At 44.9% G+C, this 20,947-nt stretch overlaps 1 protein-coding gene across 1 annotated transcript in view; it reads left to right on the plus strand.

Annotated features, from left to right (window-relative positions):
* The first annotated feature begins 1,164 nt into the window (after positions 1-1,164).
* NACC2 (NACC family member 2) overlaps positions 1,165-20,947 on the plus strand; it is a 78,037-nt gene continuing 58,254 nt past the window's right edge. Inside the window, exon 1 of the mRNA XM_044992889.1 lies at positions 1,165-1,241. The gene's annotated coding sequence lies outside the window, so the exon portion shown is untranslated. The remainder of the gene's footprint in view (positions 1,242-20,947) is intronic.

The raw sequence follows: 20,947 nt of genomic DNA on the forward strand, positions 1-20,947 counted from the left end.
AGATTCTATGAAAATGCTATTGTGGTAGGTGTACTACAAACACAGAACAAAAAGACACTCCCTGCCCCCCAGGGAGTTTAAAATCTAAGTAAAAGACAAGGGAGAAGAAATGGATGCAGACGGGGGGCACAAGGAAACAATGAGACAATATTGGTGATAGGTAATGGTCTCAGCACACCAGTAGCCTAGCTAGTCAAGTTTTTATAGGCATACTGGCAAAGCAGAGTTTTGAGTGAGGATTTGAAGTTGGATTATGAGGTTTCTTTGCAGCTGTTTCTGGGAAGTGCCTGCCCAGCAAAACGGGCAGCATGGTAGAAAGAACCCAGGTGCTCTTTAAAAACTTAAGTTTTCATCAACCCCTGTTTTTTTAAAATATGATATGACTAAACAGCATAATTAATACATGCAATGATAATGAGCACATTGTGCATGCTTAGGGCCCAGTTTGGAGATGGTCTGGGAGTGGAAAGCCTGTTGACTTCAGTGGAAGTTCCCGGCCCAAAGGGCTTGCAGAATGGGGTCCAGTACTGTGCAGTGTGTGTTCCTACCCTGAGTAGGCGCAGGGACCCTTTGAATACTGGGAAGCCGAGGTGTGCATATTTGAGATCCTCTTTCCCCTCCCCTTTTAATTCCCCTGAAAAATAATAAGCGCTACATTTAAAGATCAAACCCCTCTGATCCCCGCCCGGCATGTCCCCATGTACTGCACAGTCCAGACCCCTAGCGCCCGCTGCCCCCAGCTTGACACTATCTGTGGGCTTCGTGGGGGACACGCGTGACTGCGGGGGGGGGGGGGTCTGGCGGCTGCATCCCCTGCCCATGGCATGTCACAGCAGAGAGTACGGGCGGTGCTAGCCCAAGCCCCAGGGTTAGGGAGTCCCCGTCCCGGGGAGCGCCTGGCTCGGGGGAGGCAGCTCCCCGGAGGGAGCTGGGAGCCAGGAGCCGGGGAAAGCCTGTGGCGCCTGCAGGGCCAGGGCTCCGCCAGCCGGCTCCAGCCCCACGGCCCTTTGTGCTGAGGGTCCGGCTGGCCCGGAGAGCCGGGGCCCGCGATCAGCCCCGCTCCCCGGCTGCGCCCCGTGTCCCCGCCCGCGGCTGCCTGGCTGCGGCGCTCGGCGCTGCTGGGCGAGGTCAGGGAAAGTCCATGTGAGGAGCCGCTGGAATCACTTCCTGCCGCGGAGCCGGGCAGCCGCCGCTAGGCCCGAGGGAGCCGCCGCGCGTCCATGGGGCAGCGAGCCCCGCAGGTAACCGCCCGCCCCCTGCCCCTGCCGGGAGCCCTGGCGGGGATACGCGCCCCCTGCCCCGGGCTTCGCTCCCCTCAACCCCCCGCCAGCCTACCCCCTCACCCCCCCGAGTCCCCCCCCGCCCCGCGCCAACCTACCCCCTCGCCCCCCCGAGTCCCCCCCCGCCAACCTACCCCCGTCACCCCTCGCCTCCCCCCGCGCCAACCTACCCCCTCGCCCCCCCGAGTCCCCCCCCGCCAACCTACCCCCGTCACCCCTCGCCTCCCCCCGCGCCAACCTACCCCCGCGCCCCCCCGAGTCCCCCCCGCCCCGCGCCAGCCTACCCCCTCGCCCCCCCGAGTCCCCCCCCGCCAACCTACCCCCGTCACCCCTCGCCCCCCCCGCGCCAACATACCCCCTCGCCCACCCTCAACCCCCCGAGTCCCCCCCCCCCGCCAACCTACCCCCGTCACCCCTCGCCCCCCCGCGCCAACATACCCCCTCGCCCACCCTACCCCCCCCGTTTCCCCCCCCCCCCGCCCACCCACCCCCGCCACCCCGCGCCTCCCCCCGCGCCCACCTACCCCCTCGCCCCCCCCCCGGGCTTCGCTCCCCTCAACCCCCCGAGTCCCCCCCCGCCAACCTACCCCCGTCACCCCTCGCCCCCCCGGGCTTCGCTTCGCTCCCCCTAACCCCCCGTCACCCCCCTGTCCCGCCCCAACCTGCCCCCTCCCGGCGTCGCTCCCCTCAACCCCCCGTCACCTCCCTGCCCCGCCCCAACCTACCCCCCTTCGCCCCCCCCCCCCGGACTTCGCTCCTCTCTAGCCTCCTCGCCCTCTGCCCTGCCCCAACCTACCCCCAGTCACCCCTCGCCTCCCCGGGTGTCGCTCCCCTCTACCCCTCCGCCCCAACCTACCCCCAGTCACCCCTCGCCTCTCCCTCTAACCCCCCTGTCACCCACCCCAGCCTACCCTCTTCCCCCCCACTGGGCTTCACTTCGCTCCCCCTAACCCCCCATCACCTACCCCCCTCTCCCTCCCCGGCTTTGCTTGGCTCCCTTAACCCCCCCATCACTCATCTCTACCCCCAAGTCACCCCCTGCTCCCCCCGAGTCACCCCCTCGCCCTCCTGGGGTTTGCTCTCCCTAACCCCCCCGCATCAACCCCCACCCCACCCTACCCTCCTCACCCCAACAGGCTTCGCTCCCCCTAGCCCCCCCATCACCCCCTGCCCCGCCCCAACCTGCCCCCCTGTGACGCTCCCCTCCCCCCGAGTCAACCCCTGTCCCCCACCCCAACCTGCCCCCTAGTCATCCCCTCACCCCCCCCCTGGGCTTTTCTCCCCTCCCCCGAGTCACCCCCTTGCCCCCCTGGGGTTCACTCCCCCTAACGCCTCTGAGTCCCCCCCCGCCCCAACCTACCCCCAGTCATCCCCTTGCCCCCCTGAGTTTCGCTCCCCCTAACTCCCCCCCTTGCCCCACCAGGTGTCACTCCCCTACCCCCCCCATCACCCCCTTTCTGCCCCAACCTACACTTCTTGCTCCACCGGGTGTTGCTCCCCTCCCCCCCCGAGTCACCCCCTGTCCCCCGCCCCAAGCTACCCCAGTCACCCCCTTGCCCCCCTGGGTGTCACCTCCCTACCCCCCCAGTCACCCCCTCACCCCACAAGTGTTTGCTTCCCTCTCCCCCAACTCCTCCCTCCCCCCACTGTATCCCCCAGTCACCCCTTTGCCCCATCAATGTTTGCTCCCCTATCCCCCCGAGTCACCCCCTCTCCTTCCCCCCAGAGTCATCCTTTCCCCCCAGTGCTTGCCCCAACCTCCCCCCATCATCCTTCTCCCCAACCTACCCCCCTAGTCACCCCGCTCACCCCACTGGTGTTTGCCCCCCCACTTCCCCCTGAGTCATCCTTCCCCAGGGCTTGCCGCAGCCTATCCCTCCCTCAGAGTCACCCTCCCTCCTCTAGGCCCATCTCCCCTGGGTCTTGCTCCCCCCCCCCACGAGTCACCCCCACCCCTAGGGCTAGGCCCACTTCCCACAGAACTCGCCCCATCCTCCCCCATCATCCCCCTTGCCCCACCGGTGTTCACCCCTTCTACTCCCCCTCCCCGCTGCTTGTCCCAACCTACCCCCTGAGTCATCCCCCTCCCCTTCTCCCCAACCTACCCCCTCAGTCACCCTGCTTGCCCTCCACTGTTCACTCCATCCTACTCCCCCATGGAGTCATCCTCCCCTGGGGTCACCCCCCCATAAGTCACCCCCATCCCTAGGGTCCCATCCTCCCCTGGGGCTCTTGCACCCCATCCTGCTTTTCCCCACCAGTGTTTACCCCCCCTCCCCTGGGGCTTGCCCCCCCAGCCACTCCCACCCTTAGGGCTAGGGCCACCTCCCCTGGGCTCGCACCCCATCCTACACCCCCCCGAGTCACCCCCTTGCCTGGGGTTGCCCTTCATCCTCTCCCCTAAAGAATCAACCCCTTTTTCCTCAAGGGAGACTTGTCCCCTAGCCTATTAGTTGCAGGAACTACCCACCCCTAACTTACACCTGCCCCCAGAGAGTCACCCCCTCAAAGGGTGTGTGTGTCATATTCCTACCGCTGTTAAAGGGAGACTTGGTTCCTCTATCCTCCCCCCTCAGAGGGCAGCCATCCCACACCTATTCCCTGGTTCTTCTCTCTCTAAAGGGGACTAACCCCCCCAGCCTGGTGCTCTCTTCCTAACCTACATCCCAGAGGGGATTCTCCCACAGAGGCTCAGTCCCCACCTACCCTGCTCCCAATCCACAGCAGACTCATCATGAACCCCCCCCACCACCACCAATCATCCAGAGGATTTGCCTCTTCCCTCTCTGATGATCTCTCCCACCCACAGGGGCCTCACCCCTGCTTGTCCCCCAGCATGGGGATCACACCCTCCTCATTCTGCCCCTTCTAACAGAGAGCTTGCCCCACCCACCCCTCTTTTGCACCAGAGGGTCTCCCCCCCCCACCTCCTATGCTACCTCTGGGGGAGGAAGGGGGGAAGAAGAGCTCCCTCCCAAACGGGACTCAACCCCAACATATTCAGTCCACTCACAGGGGAACTGGCCCCACCGATTGCATGAGAGTGCAGTCCTTTAACAGCAGACTAACCCCTACCTGTCCCCACACAGTCACTTCTGCCAGTCACCCCCGAGGGATTAAACACCTTGCCCCTCCAGCTGGGACAATAACCCTTCTATTTCCTTACCTCTCCCCCCAACATGGGGGTAGCGCTTGCCTAGGCCCTCTCACCCTCCATCCATGGGGCTCAGTCCCAACCCACTCCCCCCTATGGCTGTCACCCCTTACTCCTCCTCATCCAATGGAGTCACCTGCCCATACACAGCGGAGTCATCCCAATATCCTCATTCCAGGGGACTTGTCCCAATTCTCCTGACACCCTGTCTTATTGGAGTCCCCCCCCCCGCCACCATTCCCTCTGATCTCATTGGACTTGCCTTTGTCCTAACCCTCCACACCCTTTACCCGGAAAATGCCTCTCCTGTCATCTCCCACACCCTACCCCTGAAAAGCCACTCTCCAGTACTACAGCTGAGGCACCCCTGCATGCTCCAATCCTCTCACTGTTGCAGGGGATTTCTGCCCACCTCTGTCTCCCATCTGTCCTTCCCAGGGGAATAAAGCCAGTCCCGAATCCCCATCTTCTCCCACATCCTCCCTGGGGAATTCCTCCTGCCCAAGAAACAGCACAGAGACTTTTTTTTCTTCACCCTGTCCATTGGGAGTGATTTTTTTTCTCTTCACACCACATTCCTCTTCTCTAGGGGTATTGTCTTCTCCTTCCTTCCGCCCTGCCCTCAAAAGAACTGATAGTCCTCTGGTGCATTTGATAAAAGGATTGTGTCCAGTTGTACATAGTAATTCATTGTTCTGTACAATGCCCAGCACTCTACTAATGTTTAACAAATAGTTACGAGAGATATTTTAATCCACTCTGTAATATGGGGGAAACATATCCTGGACTTTGTCTCTCAACCTCCCCAAAAAATTCCTTTGAGGTTTTACTGCTGTTTCCTGGAGCTGGCAGGTCCTGCTTTTAATACAGTTAGTTTATTGAGTCAATAAAATATAAAACAGTCTTCTGCCCCATGTCGCTAATTCAGTGAGCAGTCAGTAAACAGGTTTTTCTTTCCCATTTTTTAAAAAATATAGTAAATACAATAGATTTTAACCCTGATACTGAAGGAACAGGCACAGTAAATATTATAACAAACCCCTTAGCCTTTCATGGAGTCAGGGACACAAACATACATTAATTACTTCAAATAACATGATGAGCTGTGCTGTCTTTTTCTTAATGTCAAATTGCAGTTATTGGAGATCTAGATAAGGAAGTGTTTTGTGTAACAAGGGGTAAAGCATCCATTAGTGTAAGAACGCGATATTTATTTTTTCTTTTCTTTTGTTTGCTTGGGGGTGGGGGGGGAGTTACTTTCCAAAGCACACCTCCTCTCCTAGTATTGGAGCTTTCCTAGAAAAGATGCTGAATCTTCTGGTAGAATTTGATTAGATCCTATGGTCTTTCCAAATCCTATTCACCTAGCAAAATGGATTTGAGAAATAGGTTATAATTAGAAACACGTTAATGAAGTGGCTGCAGTGCTTAGTTGATTTTAATTTCTAAGTGTTTGTATAGATGTTTGCACTCTTTCTTGGTACTGGAGGATTGTATGGCCTGAAGGAAAGGGATTTAAAAAAACAAAACACCCAAATGCATAGTTTATGAATAATGGTATAACATTTTTGCAAAGGATGCTATCATTCAAATGACTGCAGTTGTGGGGTTTTTGGGGGTGTGCGGAGCAGACATGTATTATAATATTCCAGTATTATTTTATGCTATCTCACGTGGTCAGCAAGACGCAGGATGTTAAGCAGCTTGTTGATGTATAAGTGTGGAAAAAATAGTGGTACTTTATTGGGTTGGGATTTTTTTTGGATAAGTACCTTTCCGAATGCTGGTGTGTTATGGTACATACTGCAGTAGGCAGCGTGTTGTAGTTAAAGTACATTTGCCCTGTTCAAGGACTTCTCCAAACGTCACCACTGCTATTGGAAAATAAAATGATAGCAGTACATTCTGTACTTCAGTATGTGAGACTCACCCATATGTATTAACAGGAAAAGTACAGGAACACTTAAAATGAAGTCTCCATTACACACTGCTTCATTAATTTGAATATTTACTTGTGTGTTTCCTCCTTTCAAAGGGCATTTGTGAGATTGTGAGTAGCTTGATGCACTTCATGCTTGCCAAGTGTTTGTCTTGTGTCCTGAGTAATTGATAAGCTGGCACGCTGTTTTACCTTTTCAAACTAAAATATTAAACAGTAGTAGAAGTTGAAATCGGTAAACAAAACTGAATTATTGCTGTCCTCTCGGTTGCATGTTGGCTTCTAGAAGTTAATATTCCAGTGCATGAAGAGTGGGTTTCTGGAATCATGTATCTAATGTGATTCTTGAAACAATCTAGTCATACTTCATACAAAGCATTAGGATCCTGATGCTGTGAGATGCCGAGCACCCTCCAGGCCTATTAGATTTCAGTAAGAGCGAACAATGCTCAGCACTATCCAGAAGCAGTGCTAAAATGTATGTATGAGTATAGTTAAAATGAAACAAAAATACAAGCCCATTCAACTGCTGAATATCTACTTTTAAATAGCTTTAAACAGACTAAGGCTAAACCTTTTGGCTTTTACTTGAATATATGTTGTTAGCCAAGCCTAAGACAGTCAGCACATATCCTCAAGCTATGAACAGTAGAGGTAATAATAGCTCAACCTCTAGTGAGAGGCAAATACAAGATAATTAGGGACCTTGCCCTTATTTTCCTGGGAATAAATGTCATTCCATGGTCCACTGAAGATTTCATGCCATTGTGTAAAAACAACAAATAGTCTCACAATTGAGGTTTTATACGGGGTTATGTGAAAGAGGGGGGGTGGAATTGGAATGCCCAAGGGAAAGAATGAACTTATGGGAGTTGAAATCTTTCTTCCTTGCAAATTTTAGCAATTTTTTAATGTAATACATTTTCTGTAATGAAATGTGAATTTTTTTCTTTAGTTAAAAAATAGAGAAAAGGGCATAGAACAGTATTAAAGGGACATTCAGGTTAAATATATAATATATATTTCAGGTAAACATAATTTTACAAAACAAATTTAATTATCCTAGTTAATAAAACACTGTGGATTCTAAAATCTCACTTAATTTTGCACCATTAATGTTTATGCTTTGAATTTCTCTTAAATTGGACCGTTGCAATAAACAAACAACTGACCCAGTCTATAGGAAGTTTAGTCTTCTGGTTCTCCTGCACGTGTACAATACTACAGTGTTTATTTTGCAAACACTGTAGAGGAGCACTGAAAACCAAACAAAAACATTTCCATTAGAATTTAAAGAAGAAAATGCCAGACATAGACATTTCTATTAATCGTGCCTTTTGAGAAACACTGTTTCTGTAAGACTTAAATTGGTGGCATAAATTCACTTGATGGCAGCTTTTTAATGGATCTTGAATTGTGATGTATTAGAATATATAGTATCTGAAATGTAAGATCTTGATGTGGATAAGAGATGGGTGAAAACTTCCAGTACTGGAGTCCAATTTAAAGTTATCTTAATAATTTTGTTCATGGAGTTTAAGCCCAGTTGTTCCAGCTTCCCAAAGTTTGATCTTGGAAGAAGCCTTTCTATGATTGTGTTGCTTATTACTAGCTACACTAATTCTCTCTCTCTGTTTTTAAGGGTATAGAAGACATGTAAGATAAAACCATATTTAGCATGTTGACAACATGTGTGTATAAAAGTACTCCTGCAAGTGATGGTGACCAATTCACACTTGCATGTTTTTCAGGCTATGACAACGTCTTTCTGCAAAATGAAAGCAACTTCATGCCACTATTTAATAATAAATCTGATCTGTCTGGATTTTCCTTACCCTGGGAATCTTTTAGGTTTTCGACAGATTTCAGTTTATATGAAATGGTGCCATTAGCACCAACTTCACGTCGGGCTCTAATTCTGTAAACTTTGTCAGCCCAAAGATGTGAAGAGCACTGTTACTGCATTAATTGGCCTTTCATGTGGACTCTAATCATGGATGTTTAAACTGGTTTGGAGAAGATAAGAATGCTCCTTCCCTTTGAATCTTTGTCCGTTTCTAGGCCTGGACTCAAAACAAACCTCTCTGTAAACTTCAGATTTTAGCCACAGGTTTCAGTTAGGATCAGGCAGCAAAGTGCCGAGAGACAAGATGCTGTTTCGTGGTATATCCAGTTGGTTTTCTGAGAAGTGCCAGAAAGAGCACAAGAGCACTTGTTCAACTCAGCGTTGTACCCCCGAAGAAATCTGGGTTAGCTTCAGAGAAACGTCCACACTTGTGTGTGCTTATTCCAATCAGATTGCAAACCCTCACTGTGTGGAATGGAAATATTTATTTTAGACCATCTTCTTATAAAGTGTGATTTCCCTGCCAGGTCTCCTGGACGGTTTCTGCTCTGCTGTGTACGTCTGCAGATATGTACTTTATTTGAAAGCTGGCTTTATTGACACAATAGTACTTAAATTGGTACATGGCTCTCTGACACAATAGGCTGGTGTGTTGCTAAGTATTGTTTGGAGTCATTGGATTGTGGATAAACTTAGGAAAGCAATCTTACAAAATGATGATGTGACTTTACCATTGGCTATCTCCCTACAGTGCTTGTGTTTAAAAATACACAGGCCTGACAAAATTAGGTTAGAATGGAGATTCAGCCATAACTTTGAATTTTTCCAGATTTTGAATTTAAGCTGAGGCAACCTGTTAGCAGTAGCTTTCTGTGAAAACAGAGGGGGTTTAGTGAGGTAGAAAGGAATAATAGCTTCAGAGAGCTCTAGTGATTATATAAGTCACAAACCACTTCAAGGGAACATTTTAGATTGATTTGACAAAACTCATGCAGACGTTGAAGAAAATGGAAAGTTAAAGGCACGTCATTTCTTCTACCCAAACACTGATATCTTTATTATTTATTGTTTCTTTTGATTATTTAAGCTTTCTATAACACCTGATGGCCAGGGAAAGTGCTGTGCATTGCAGTTGTTCAGTTCCTTAGGGCTTGTCTACACTTACATTCTATAGCACTCTAACTTGCAGGCTCAGGGGGGGTGAAAAATCACTGCCCTGAGCGCAGCAAGTCTGAGCGCTTTAAAGCGCTAGTGTAGACAGACTCCCAGCTCTGGGAGCTAATCTCCTCATGGAGGTGGATTACCAGGAGCGCTGGGAGAGCTCTCTCCCAGTGCTCACACGCGACCACACTTGCACTTCAAAGCGCTGCCGTGGGAGCGTTTCCGTGGCAGTGCTTTGAAGTTTCCATTGTAGACATACCCTAAATCTCTGCTGGTGTCTATGATGCCAGCAGAGCAACTCTTGTGAATTGCAGCCTTACAGTCACTCAGGGGCCATCTCTTCTGCATTGCTTAGGTTAGTTCTGTGAAGTCTTAGCAGTTCAGTTAACCTTTGCTCTTTTATCAGAGCTTCACTAACTAGGTTTGATGGAAACACCTAAAGTTTTTTTTTCTCAAGCACATTGAGAAATAGGTTAACCATGCTAAAGAGGGCGAGGCTCTTCATTTTCTTTCTACCTGACTTTATTTGCAAAGTGACAGGAATTTTGACAACCTTGTGTCTTTTTTAGCAAATCAAGTGTCATGCCACATTTGCCTGTGGATGAGATCATTTGCAAAATATGTTTCCCAGCTTGCTTCAGGCATAAATCATTGTCAACTGTAATTGCTCATTTGCTGGGAACTGTGATTCGTTAGCAAGTTTTAAGTTCAACTTGTTTTTTAAAAAAAAAAATTAAGCAAATGTTTGAAGGCAGAGATTTTAAAAATATTAAATCGTGCACTGTATTTATCCACACCTGCTGTTTTTAACTTGTTAAATGACATGATCTTACAGAGGGGTAAAGAATCATGCCAAGACTTCAGGTGTGAGGTATTGCACTCTTTTTGTCATGTGATTTCTCTTAAATGGGGACAGAGGTAATAAAATTCCTACTACTCAGCCAGATCATGTGACATAGATCAGTGCACAAAGGGAACTCTCTGAGCTTGGGTCTCCCCCTTCCTTATGGAGGGAGACTGTGGGCATGTCTACAGCGATGCAGCTGCACTGCATCTGGTGAAGACGCTCTGTGATGACGGGAAAGAACTCTTCCGTCGGCGTAATAAAACCACCTCCACAGGTGCTTCTCCCTCCATCATAGCACTGTCCACACTGGCGCTTATGTCAGTGTAACTTATGTCACTCAGGGGGTGGTTTATTCACACCCTTGAGCAACATAAATTATGCCTACATAAGCTGTAGTATAGACATAGCCTCAGCCACCTCTGCGATATCAAGCCCTTTCTCACCCTCCCCCATCACTGCAGACTGGGTGGAGGTTTTTCCCCAGAATACAGGGTCTCTGTGAAGGGAAGAGTGGAAACTTGAAGGCCTGATGTGAGGAGTGGAGGAAGGGCTGCGTGGGAAGTGGGGGAGCGTTCACATTTTCTCCCCCAACCCCTCATAGGCCAGGAGAAGTCGTCATGATCATATAGTGTGACCTGCACATTGCAGGTCACAGAACCTCATTCACCCACTCCTGTAATAGATCCATAACCTCTGGCTCAGTTACTGAAGTCCTCAGATCTTGATTTAAAAACGTCAAGTTACAAAGAATCCACCATTTACTCTCGTTCGGACCAGCAAGTGACTCATGTCCCACGCTTCAGAGGAAGGCGAAAAACCCCAGGGTCTCTGCCAATCTGACCTGGGGGGAAATTCTTTCCTGACCACAAATACTAGACCCTGAGCTCTCCAGTTTCATGGAAATTAGGAAAGATAATGCAGCCTAGAACTGTTATCTTTTCCATGTGGCTTACCTATTTGGGGGTTCTAGGGACAGGGCGGGCCGAGAGCAGGCACTGGCAATGTGTCTGCAAAGGAGTTACACTGCTTGGGGATGCTTGGGGTAGGATATGGTATGGAAGTACAGGACCTCTATGTCAAAGGCCCTGGCTTCCCATATATCTCTGGAGATCTGCCGGGGAAATTCCCCCAGTACCACACTGCTGCCTCACATGGTTTTCACCATAGAGGGATGTGATCTGGGACAGTGATTGGCTGCCAGTGACTCTGATTCATGGGAGGAAACAAGTTTTTTGGTACACTTACTGAGACTTAAAATATCTTGCAACCTTATTGAAATACTGTGTCGGTAATAGTACTTGGCACGTATTTTGTGCTTTCCATGTTCAGAGTACTGTCCAAAGAAATAATCATTTTCTTAATCCTCTAAATGGTCTGGAAATTCTACTTTTTAGAAACTTTCACGCAAAGTAAATTTTAATCTTTCCCTTCCTAACCAGACACAAATGTTTCCGTGCATTTTTTCCCCAGGTTTGTGAGGATCATTGACACCAGTCCAGGAGTCACAAGCAACCGTATAATAACAAACCAGTATGCAGGCTCAATAAATTAACACACTTTTCAGCAGCAAGAGAGGCTGATTTTAAACTTCCAAGCAATAATTATAAAATCTACATTTAAACAAAAGTAACTTGACACTTTTTTCTTTTCTGAAATGACTTCAAAGTATTTTTAAAAAGTTTCTCCTTGTGTATCTTTTCAAAATCTTTCCAGCTTTAAGGGGTGTTTAAAAGCATTAACTGGAAAAGGGGGGAGTTCATGGTAACATTGGGAGTCTACTGACTTCTGCTTTAGTGGCACAGTTCCCAAATACTGCCAGTTTGCTTTGGAAGTTAGTGCCAGGAGTTAAGGGCATCAGAATGTAGGGGGAGGGGGTGACTCCATCAAAGTGACCATATATAGTCATTGGGATGAGATTAAATACTTTACCTCACAGTGACATCCTAACAGCAATAAAGCCAATATAGGGACCTATTAATCATTTGTAAAAACAGCAAAAAATTCACCTCACTTTATGGCAACTAATTTGTAGCAATCAGAGCTCTTTGAGGATTCTATTGATTTAGGGAGAGGAGCCAGATGTTTTCCATCCTTGGGAGTCTGGAGGCAAAAATTCATCAGCAAACTGAAGAATAGCATGTGCAAAGAATTGTAAGTTAAATATGACAGAGCCTGTGCTCTTTCAAGATAGTAGGTTTGAACACTTGTATGGAAAGGGGTCGTGTCGTCCAGCGCCAGCAATGATTTCTTTCCATAAATGCTTTAACACCACAATATTTATTAGAGAGACATGTGGCAGCCTAAAGCTACGTACTTTGAGTGGGGATATGTGTTTTGCATGCCAGTTCCCTATGCCACAGGATACTATAGTTATGTGATGCACTAGAAAAAACAGAGTTAGGCTGGAAAATATAACCGCTTGTAGAGGTGTTAAGAAGAACATACTGTAGTGTCAATGTAACAATGCCAAAGTTATGGTGGGGATAGCATTTCTCTTCTGAGTTCCTGTCCCTGCAAGGTGCTGAGCCCCATATTCAAATTATGATATGACAGATACAGTACCACCCAGGTGCATTAATACATTATTGGAATTACAGAAATTTCTGTTTGAAAGACAACAGCTGTATGCTTGAAAGACTTGGTGGGTTATGTTGGTTTGATAATGCTTAACGTCACTTGTTTTTGAAAGCTAGACATAACTAGGTTTGGCAAGTAGTTGGATTAAATACCTCCAAGGGAAAAAAGGTCTATGAAGCATTGTGTGCCAGCCTGCTGTTTACAGGGCGCGGCTAGTCATTTTAGGGAGAGAACAAGCAGATTCTCCTTTCTGTCGGATGCAGAGGTTTATGGTTCAGTTCATTGATGGAATGGAATCCTCACAAATAAGGATAATCCTTCATTAGATGTTTGCTTACTTGGAAACCTTTCTGTATTTTACGCTGAGCACATCAAGCTTTGCAACCTATATTTATTCCTGTATACCTGTTTTTATTATAGTTATGGTTGAGAGGACACTTTTATTGAAAACCTGTATTTTCACAGCTTATACACAATTATCGTTTGTGCTGAAATTTCGCATGCTGATTCTCATCCTAGATGACTTTTGTTCTGAGGACTGGACATTCAGGTAAAGATGCATCTCTGCAAGTTTTTCGCCATTTCTGATGCTCCAGTGTAGCTCCATTTGCACTATCAAACATTGGTATAAATACCTGTTCCTGTTCTACTCTACTTTATCATCCAACCTTGGTTGTACAATGTAAAAAAGACCTAAGTGTGTGTGACTTTTATCTTTACATACTTATATGCTCATACAACAGGGAGAAATACTAAATTTACTGAAAAGCATAATGTAATAGACAAGAAGAAGAAGAATAGAACTCTCCTCCTAAGATGCTGCTCTGTAAATAAATTAAACTGTACAGTGCAATGTTTTAACTGTCACTTTTTTAAATTTTAGGTGTACATGTTCTGTTGTCTTATAATGAACAATCTTATTGTAGTGTGTCTGTGAAAGGGACAGACTTAAAGTTGCAACCTTAACTTTGTTTTCATGGAAGAGTCAAGAAATTCAATCTCTACTTTAATGCAACATTAACATAGTTTTCAACATTTAATTCATTTCCCATTACAGCACTAAGTTCCTTCTGTTAAATTTTGCATGTTGATTTTTTGTTGTCAGCAGTTTTTTTATTCTATGTTTCTTTTCTTTTCTCATTTAAAACCATTAGTGTGAAAGAAGATTAAAAAGATATACATTACAATTAAAATGTTAATGAAATCTGCATTGTACTACTTTTGAAACCGTGTAGACATTAATCTTTGTTGGTCTTGTATATGTTAACTTTGGTGATTTTTATTCTATACTGACCCCTGCTGAGAAAGTTGTTCTATAATTGGATTTTTTTTAAAAAGAGCAAAGCTCTTAAGAAAGTAGTTGAGTGTATTACTTTGGCTTTCTATATTGCTTTCCATAGAAGGTAAACAAAGAGAAAACAGCATCATAGCCAGTTATGTTACTAAAAAAAATATTTTGGAGGGCTGTCTTCTATTTCTGTCCCTTAACTCTTCCTCAGCTCAGTGTTTTTCATTCTCTCCTTATGAATATAAGCTGTACCCACTACTTTACCAAGTTTGCTTTTGATGAATGGGGCTATTATGACTTCTTCCCTAACTTCTGATTAAGAGACAAAGCTTTGACTTTTGTTTTAATTCAGATTTTAAAAAAGAACAGAATAATCATGTTTTGAAATGTAGCAGAGGGAAGGAAAAACCTTGAAAATGTTGTATAGCTTGAGATAATACGTTAAATTTTGTTTACTAATTACTTGAGCCTGATAGGCACTGCTCACCAGCAACTCCTGTTAATCGCAATTGGGGATGCAGATGCCAGGTGCTTCTTGGGCAAGGCCTACGTATCCCACCAGTAAGTGTACAGCTCTTTCGGGGAGAGAGTGGTGTTCAGTGGCTAGAACAGAGGACTTGAAGTCAGAATCCTGGGGTTCTTGTCTCTGTTGTTGACTCTCTGACAGGACATGGATCACTACTCCTGTTCTTCGATTTACCCAAGTGTAAAATGAGAATAGTAATATGGGGTATTGCATATTGTTTGTAAACTGTTTTAAGGTCTATGTGGGACGGTTATAATAGAATGGCAAAGAATTATTTGCAGTAATTACCTCATCTTTTCCTCCAAAATAGTGAAGAGTTTCAGTGTTTCTTGAGGTTTTACAAGAGCCGTGTTAAGTGATTATTAGGGTTTCTTCAGAGTACACAGTATTTGGAATGGAGCCATCGTTTTTCCTGTTCTCCAGAATAGACTAAGGAGTACGATTGACTAATGTACAGGCTGCATGATGAATCGAACCACAGAACTTCTTGACTTACCAGACAGTTCCTAGGAATCTTGCCATGTCCTTTTCAGTATAGCAGACTGTACTTGTTCAGTTTAACATTATCAAGCCTCTCGATCATCCAGAACACTCTATTGTTTAGTCCCAAATTTAAACATATTAAATTCTTAGAAGTTCTTTTCTGAAGTTTTGTTTTATATAATTAAGTCTTGAGTCATCTACACCTACTATAGGATATGAGAGAAAGTAGTAAATACAGATCCTTTGCTAAAGAACTGAACTGTCATTCTCAGCATCAGGACAGAGTATTGAATTGATAGGATGGGTGTGCGGGTGAATAAACTACAGAGTCAAAGGATGAATATATCCTGATGAGGGAGCTGGATTATTGCAGAGTAAAATGGAACACTCAGCTCTGTTACCATTTATGCTGCAAACATGAGTAAAACATCCTAAAATGAAATCTGCAAACTACAAAAGAGGAGAACTGGTTATCTCCCATCTGCTTTGGGTGAAGCAGCAGAATCTCCCCCACTGTGTCTTCACAAACTTGTTTTGCCGCGGAAATAAATCTGCATTGAAGACTTTAAGGTTGTGTATGTTACTGTGTAATCCTCCAAATTAGGTGAGCAGCCATCTTGGATTTGCATGAGGCCTGTGACATCTTCAGGCCTTCTGAAGAAAACTTCAGTGATTTCTTGGAGGAGCGATCATGTCTTACTCATGTGTTGCAGTGCAATGACCACATTGTTGGCATTTAATCCCCAGTGCATTTCATTTGTTCAGTATGAAGTATTGGCGAGTTTGGGCAATCGGGTCTCTTTGCTGGAGTCCAAAACCAGCTCTTCAGATATAATACTTAGACATTTTTTTAATCTGAAAAAGGGGGTAGAGAATTCATTCATGTTAATTGGTCTCAAGTGCCAAATAGAAAGCATGGGGAATTTGCCTAACAAACTGTAATTTAAGGATTATGGGTATAAAAGAGAATTTGGGATGTGGATAGGGTGACCAGATGTTCTGATTTTATAGGGACAGTCCCAATATTTGGGGCTTTTTCTTAAATAGGCTCCTATTACCGTCCCCCCCCCCCCCTCCTGATTTTTTCACACTTGCTGTCTGGTCACTCTAGATATGGATCTTGAGGCTGCTTGTAGTTCTTGAATGTTTGAGACCTTAATGGAATAAGGGAAGTTGTTCACTTCATACCCACTAACAACAAGGGTGCAAAAAGAGGTAAGGAACAGGTATAGTTATTTGTTACATGTTCTGCCTCAAGAGTGCAAAATATAATATGAAAAGCAACAGGAATTGCAAGCAGAGTTTTGATATCAGAAATTCTCAGTTTGCATTGTGCCCAGGCTATGTAGCTCAGCTGTTTAATTTTAGTTTTACCTTTGTGAGTGGCCAAAAATGTTTATCAGGGTTTGAAATTGGCTTATGCCTGTAGTACCTGCTAAGGTTCTGGGGGAATGGTTGATGGTCAAGTGAATTTATTTCCCTGACTGATTCTGAAGATGATACAGGCAGGCTCTGAGGACACTTGATTTCAAGAGTGTTTATTGGAATTGTATCATTTTAAATTCTGCAGAATACAGTCTTTGTAGTAAATTGAGTCTGAGGTCATTATATTGTACATACAGTTAGAAATATATTTGTCCTGCTTTGCTAATAGAAGTATGTGATTTTATGTGTGGGTTAGTCTGAGGTAAGATTTAGCTCTTGATGTCTTTCCGAGTGTGTATTTAGATTTTTACTCTTGACCAGAGAAGGTTAGTTCATTTTTAAACGACGGGTTATGGTTATTAAATCTTAGTCTCACATTATGCATTGAACATGAGAATGTATTAGATTCCTGTTGGTGTGGGTTGACAGATATACTTGGTCTATACCCACATCTGAATGGGATGTTATCCTGTATATTTGGTTAAAGAGCATCCTTCTAGAACTCCTTCTTTTTAGGTTAAGTTCCTAGCCTAATGAGATACATAACCATGATGTTGGTAAGAAGTGTTGAGGTCTTTTTTGCCTGGATAAGATACACCTAACCCTTACAAAGAGGTTTGTGAAGCTGTTTGCGGTCAGAGAGGATATCTTTTTTTCCTGCACACGTTGTTTGTAGTATTCATTTGCACATGAGAACAGGTTCATTCAGTCGGAGGAAGGTGGTGGTGGTTGTGCAGTTTTAATTTCTTGTGCTCTGGAAATGGTTTTATGATCAATTATTGGTATCTGGTCACATTGTCCACTTTTACTAAAATGGTTTATTACCCATGGAGAAATCTAAGGGACAGTGGTGAGCTAAAACAACCTGGCAGGTAGCAAGTGAAGTGGGTCTAGATTTTGCCTCGCTTATTCTGGTTGAGGAGTAGCATGATTTAGGAGCAGTCCCATTTAGATCAGTGGCAAGGTACTACTTAACATGAGCAGGGATGGAAGAATCTGGGCCTTCGTTGGTATGGCCTTGTATTAGAACTTAAGTTCTTGATCTTCCTTTAATTTATACAGTACATCAGAAGCTCTTGTGAAATCTAATGTGCAGTAGCATCAACACAGGAAAAAGCTCTGCCTTCTGTGAAGCCAGACTGTTGCAGTATAATTTGTTTTGTAAGATTTTGAAAGCCAGTGTTGCAATATGTAACAGTAGAATAGTGGGAAGATGGTCAGGTGGTTCTTAGGGCTTCAACAGACAGATTTCATGTCTGTGTGTTTTTGCAACACCTTTCTATAAAGGGAAACATAATTTAAAATATGATTACTTAGTGTTGTAACAGTCTTCTCAAACGTTTTTGCATTATGCAGAGATCATTATCAGAGGCTGATATTAACTTGCAAAGAATATTATGCAAATCATTCTCCTGTTCTTCTAAAAAGAAATTTCCTTCATAATGCAAAGCGTGACACAAAAAATGTGCAGAAGCTTTTGGCAAAATTACATTTAGAAGATGTAACAGTTTTTCTGCTTACTAGCACAATCCATTTGTGCCTTTCTACTGGAGTTTTTCAACCCCAGATGATAAAGTATGAATTTTAAAATAGCGGGGGTTGGGATATCGCACCTCTTGGAGCTGGTAATGGACAGGAATTTTTTCCTTTCTAAGTGGTTGTTCTGTATCCAGCCCAAGTAGGTTCTGACCCAAAGTTGTTGTCATTTAATGCAGTGGTGGGCAGGCCGCATGCGGCCCGCCAGGGTGATCTGCTGATGGGCTGCGAGACAGTTTGTTTACATTGACCATCCACAGGTACGGCCGCCCGCAGCTCCCAGTGGCCACGGTTCACCGTTCCCAGCCCATGGGAGCTGCGGGAAGTGGCACGGGCCGCAGGAACATGCTGGCCACTGCTTCCCGCAGCTCCCATTGGCTGGGAACAGCGAACTGCGGCCACTAGGGGCTGCGGGCAGCCATGCCTACGGACAGTCAATGTAAACAAACTGTCTCGTGGCCCGCCAGTGGATTACCCTGACGGCCTGCAGGTTGCGGGCTGCAGGTTGCTCACCACTGATTTAATGGCTGTTCATTGCTCTCTGAAATGATTGGATGGTTTTGGTCCCGTTCCTAATGGACAGGTGCCTGTATCACACCACTACCATTAGCGCATGTAGCTTTTTTTGTTAATGGTAAAACGTACTAGTACTATAAAATTAACACATTATTAGTAGCCAATATTATTGTTATAAATGTAGCCAGTTTAAAGGCTGAGGGGTTGGTACAGTTTTAGTAGATCCCGCTCTGAAGCCCTAATACTGCCTTGAACTTTGCACAGTCACAAGGGGGTTCATGCACAGAACTTTTTCCAGGATTGGGATCTTGGGTTGCTTATGTTCATTTCTCAAAGCATCAGCACATTTTAGATGAAATCCTGGCCTCATTGAAGTCAATGGGAGTTTTTCTGTTGATTTCAGTGGAGTCAGGTTTTTACACCTTATATTTTATTATAAATTAGCATTGTTCAGAGTTACTCCCTTTCATGGTATATGAACAAGAGTCTTTACTAAAATGAAAGCAGAGGATCATTTTAGGAACCAGACACAGAGTTTGCCCAAACAATAGATTAATGGCTGATTAAAACAGACTCTTTTTCACAAACACTATGAACTACTTAAATAACTAAAATCTCTATAGGCTCGTGATTTACAGTGGAGATTAAGAAGATATTTTCACTGTAAGACCCAGTTTTTCAGGCACTTAAAACTAGCTTTTGGACTGAAATTTCACAGGCCATTTCTCAACGCATAAGTGACTGAGAAAGATCAGTAAAATTCTGATTGATCATTGAAGTACCACGTCATGAAAAAAATGAGTGTTTTTTCACCTGCCAAGAAACTTTTCACACGATTTTTGTGTGTATGGCTAGATAACTCGATGTTTTAAAATCAAACTAACTTAAATAAATAGCCTGGAAATAACAACATTCATCAAGCAACTTCAGCTGAATGTTCGGACATTGACGGCGCTAGCTCTAGCTGCAGAGTTTTTCTTGTTGTTAATGGATGAATACTAAACCTGGTTTATTTTCTGCTTTAATATACAAAGAAATAGGCAGATACATCTGCATTTGTATGTTTAAAAGAAGCTCTCATTGAGAGAGCATCTGGATTGTCTGAGGGACATTCTGTATGAACCACAGAGCTTGGCTGGATATGTGCACTTATGCCTTTTGCCCACATGAAATACATATTTTGGTAGCACAGAAGAGAACTTTAATACCCTAAAAGTGGCCCCGGGGTGTGGATGTGATGTGATAATTATACTAGTGAGTGATTACAACAATTGGCTCTAACAATTGGCTCTGCCTCATGCTTCCTATGGCCTGCCTTGGGCATCTCATGATAACAAATGCACCCCTTGTAATGCATCGCTGATTGAATATTTAGATATACAGTGGGACCTACATAATTAATTACTGTGAAAGAAATAAATCCAGTTAAAAAAAACCTTTGTGTCGCAGAATGAATTAAGGTAGTGAGATGTTTTAACCTAAATACGGTGGCAGAGAGGAATTTTTTATCTTCTGGGTTTGTGTGTTTCATAAATGTTTCCTTTTATAGACTTTAAAGGAACACTGTTAAGTATATTTTAAGAGTTGAACTTTAATTCTCTCGTGGCACGCTCATTGAAATGTTACATATACATTCCATTTTCAATATGACAAACTATAAATCTCCCCTCTTTCTCTGCTTCCAGTCACACATTCGACTCTGCATTTGTTTACTTCTGTAACACTGATAAACAATCCTGGATATGACCGGCAGCCATACCATCAACTGCTTTTACCTTTCCAGATCATAACTTAAGTGAGGAAGTGGTGTTCATGAGACTTTAGATGGTGCGCTTTCCTCTGAATCAGTACTGAACCAGTGCAAAATCACTGTGCAAAGATGTGTGGTATGGTTGGAATTGCTGTCTCTCAGCTAATACATACAAACTGAGGACTGACTGTTACATATCCCTTTGCATTTAGTTTTAAAGTATTCGGTGTTAACCTTGCTTTCCTGGGTAACTTCTCACTTAGGCAGATGATTTCTGCCTTCCTAAATTTCCTGTGCATTTTCAGTTGGATACAAAAGTCTCCTTTACTTTTCATAAGCTGTTGCTGTACTTTTGCAGTGTGCCATTAAACAGCTGCTTGTGCTGCACCCCAGAGGTAGTTACATTTCTTTACTGGGTACTATGATCCCTGCATGTCCTTTAAATTTTGTTCCTTCTAACTGTGCTGAAGCATCAGATCACAGAATGCTGTTCCTGCATACAGTAACTGTATTTCTAATTTTCAAATGACATTCATTTAAAATAAAAGTTATTCAGAATATTAGATTATAACAGATTCTGACATTCAATTTTGACCTAAAATACTGAACTTTTTTCACT

Source organism: Mauremys mutica, chromosome 18 (assembly GCF_020497125.1).
Source record: "Mauremys mutica isolate MM-2020 ecotype Southern chromosome 18, ASM2049712v1, whole genome shotgun sequence".
In the NCBI taxonomy this organism is placed as follows: domain Eukaryota; kingdom Metazoa; phylum Chordata; order Testudines; family Geoemydidae; genus Mauremys; species Mauremys mutica.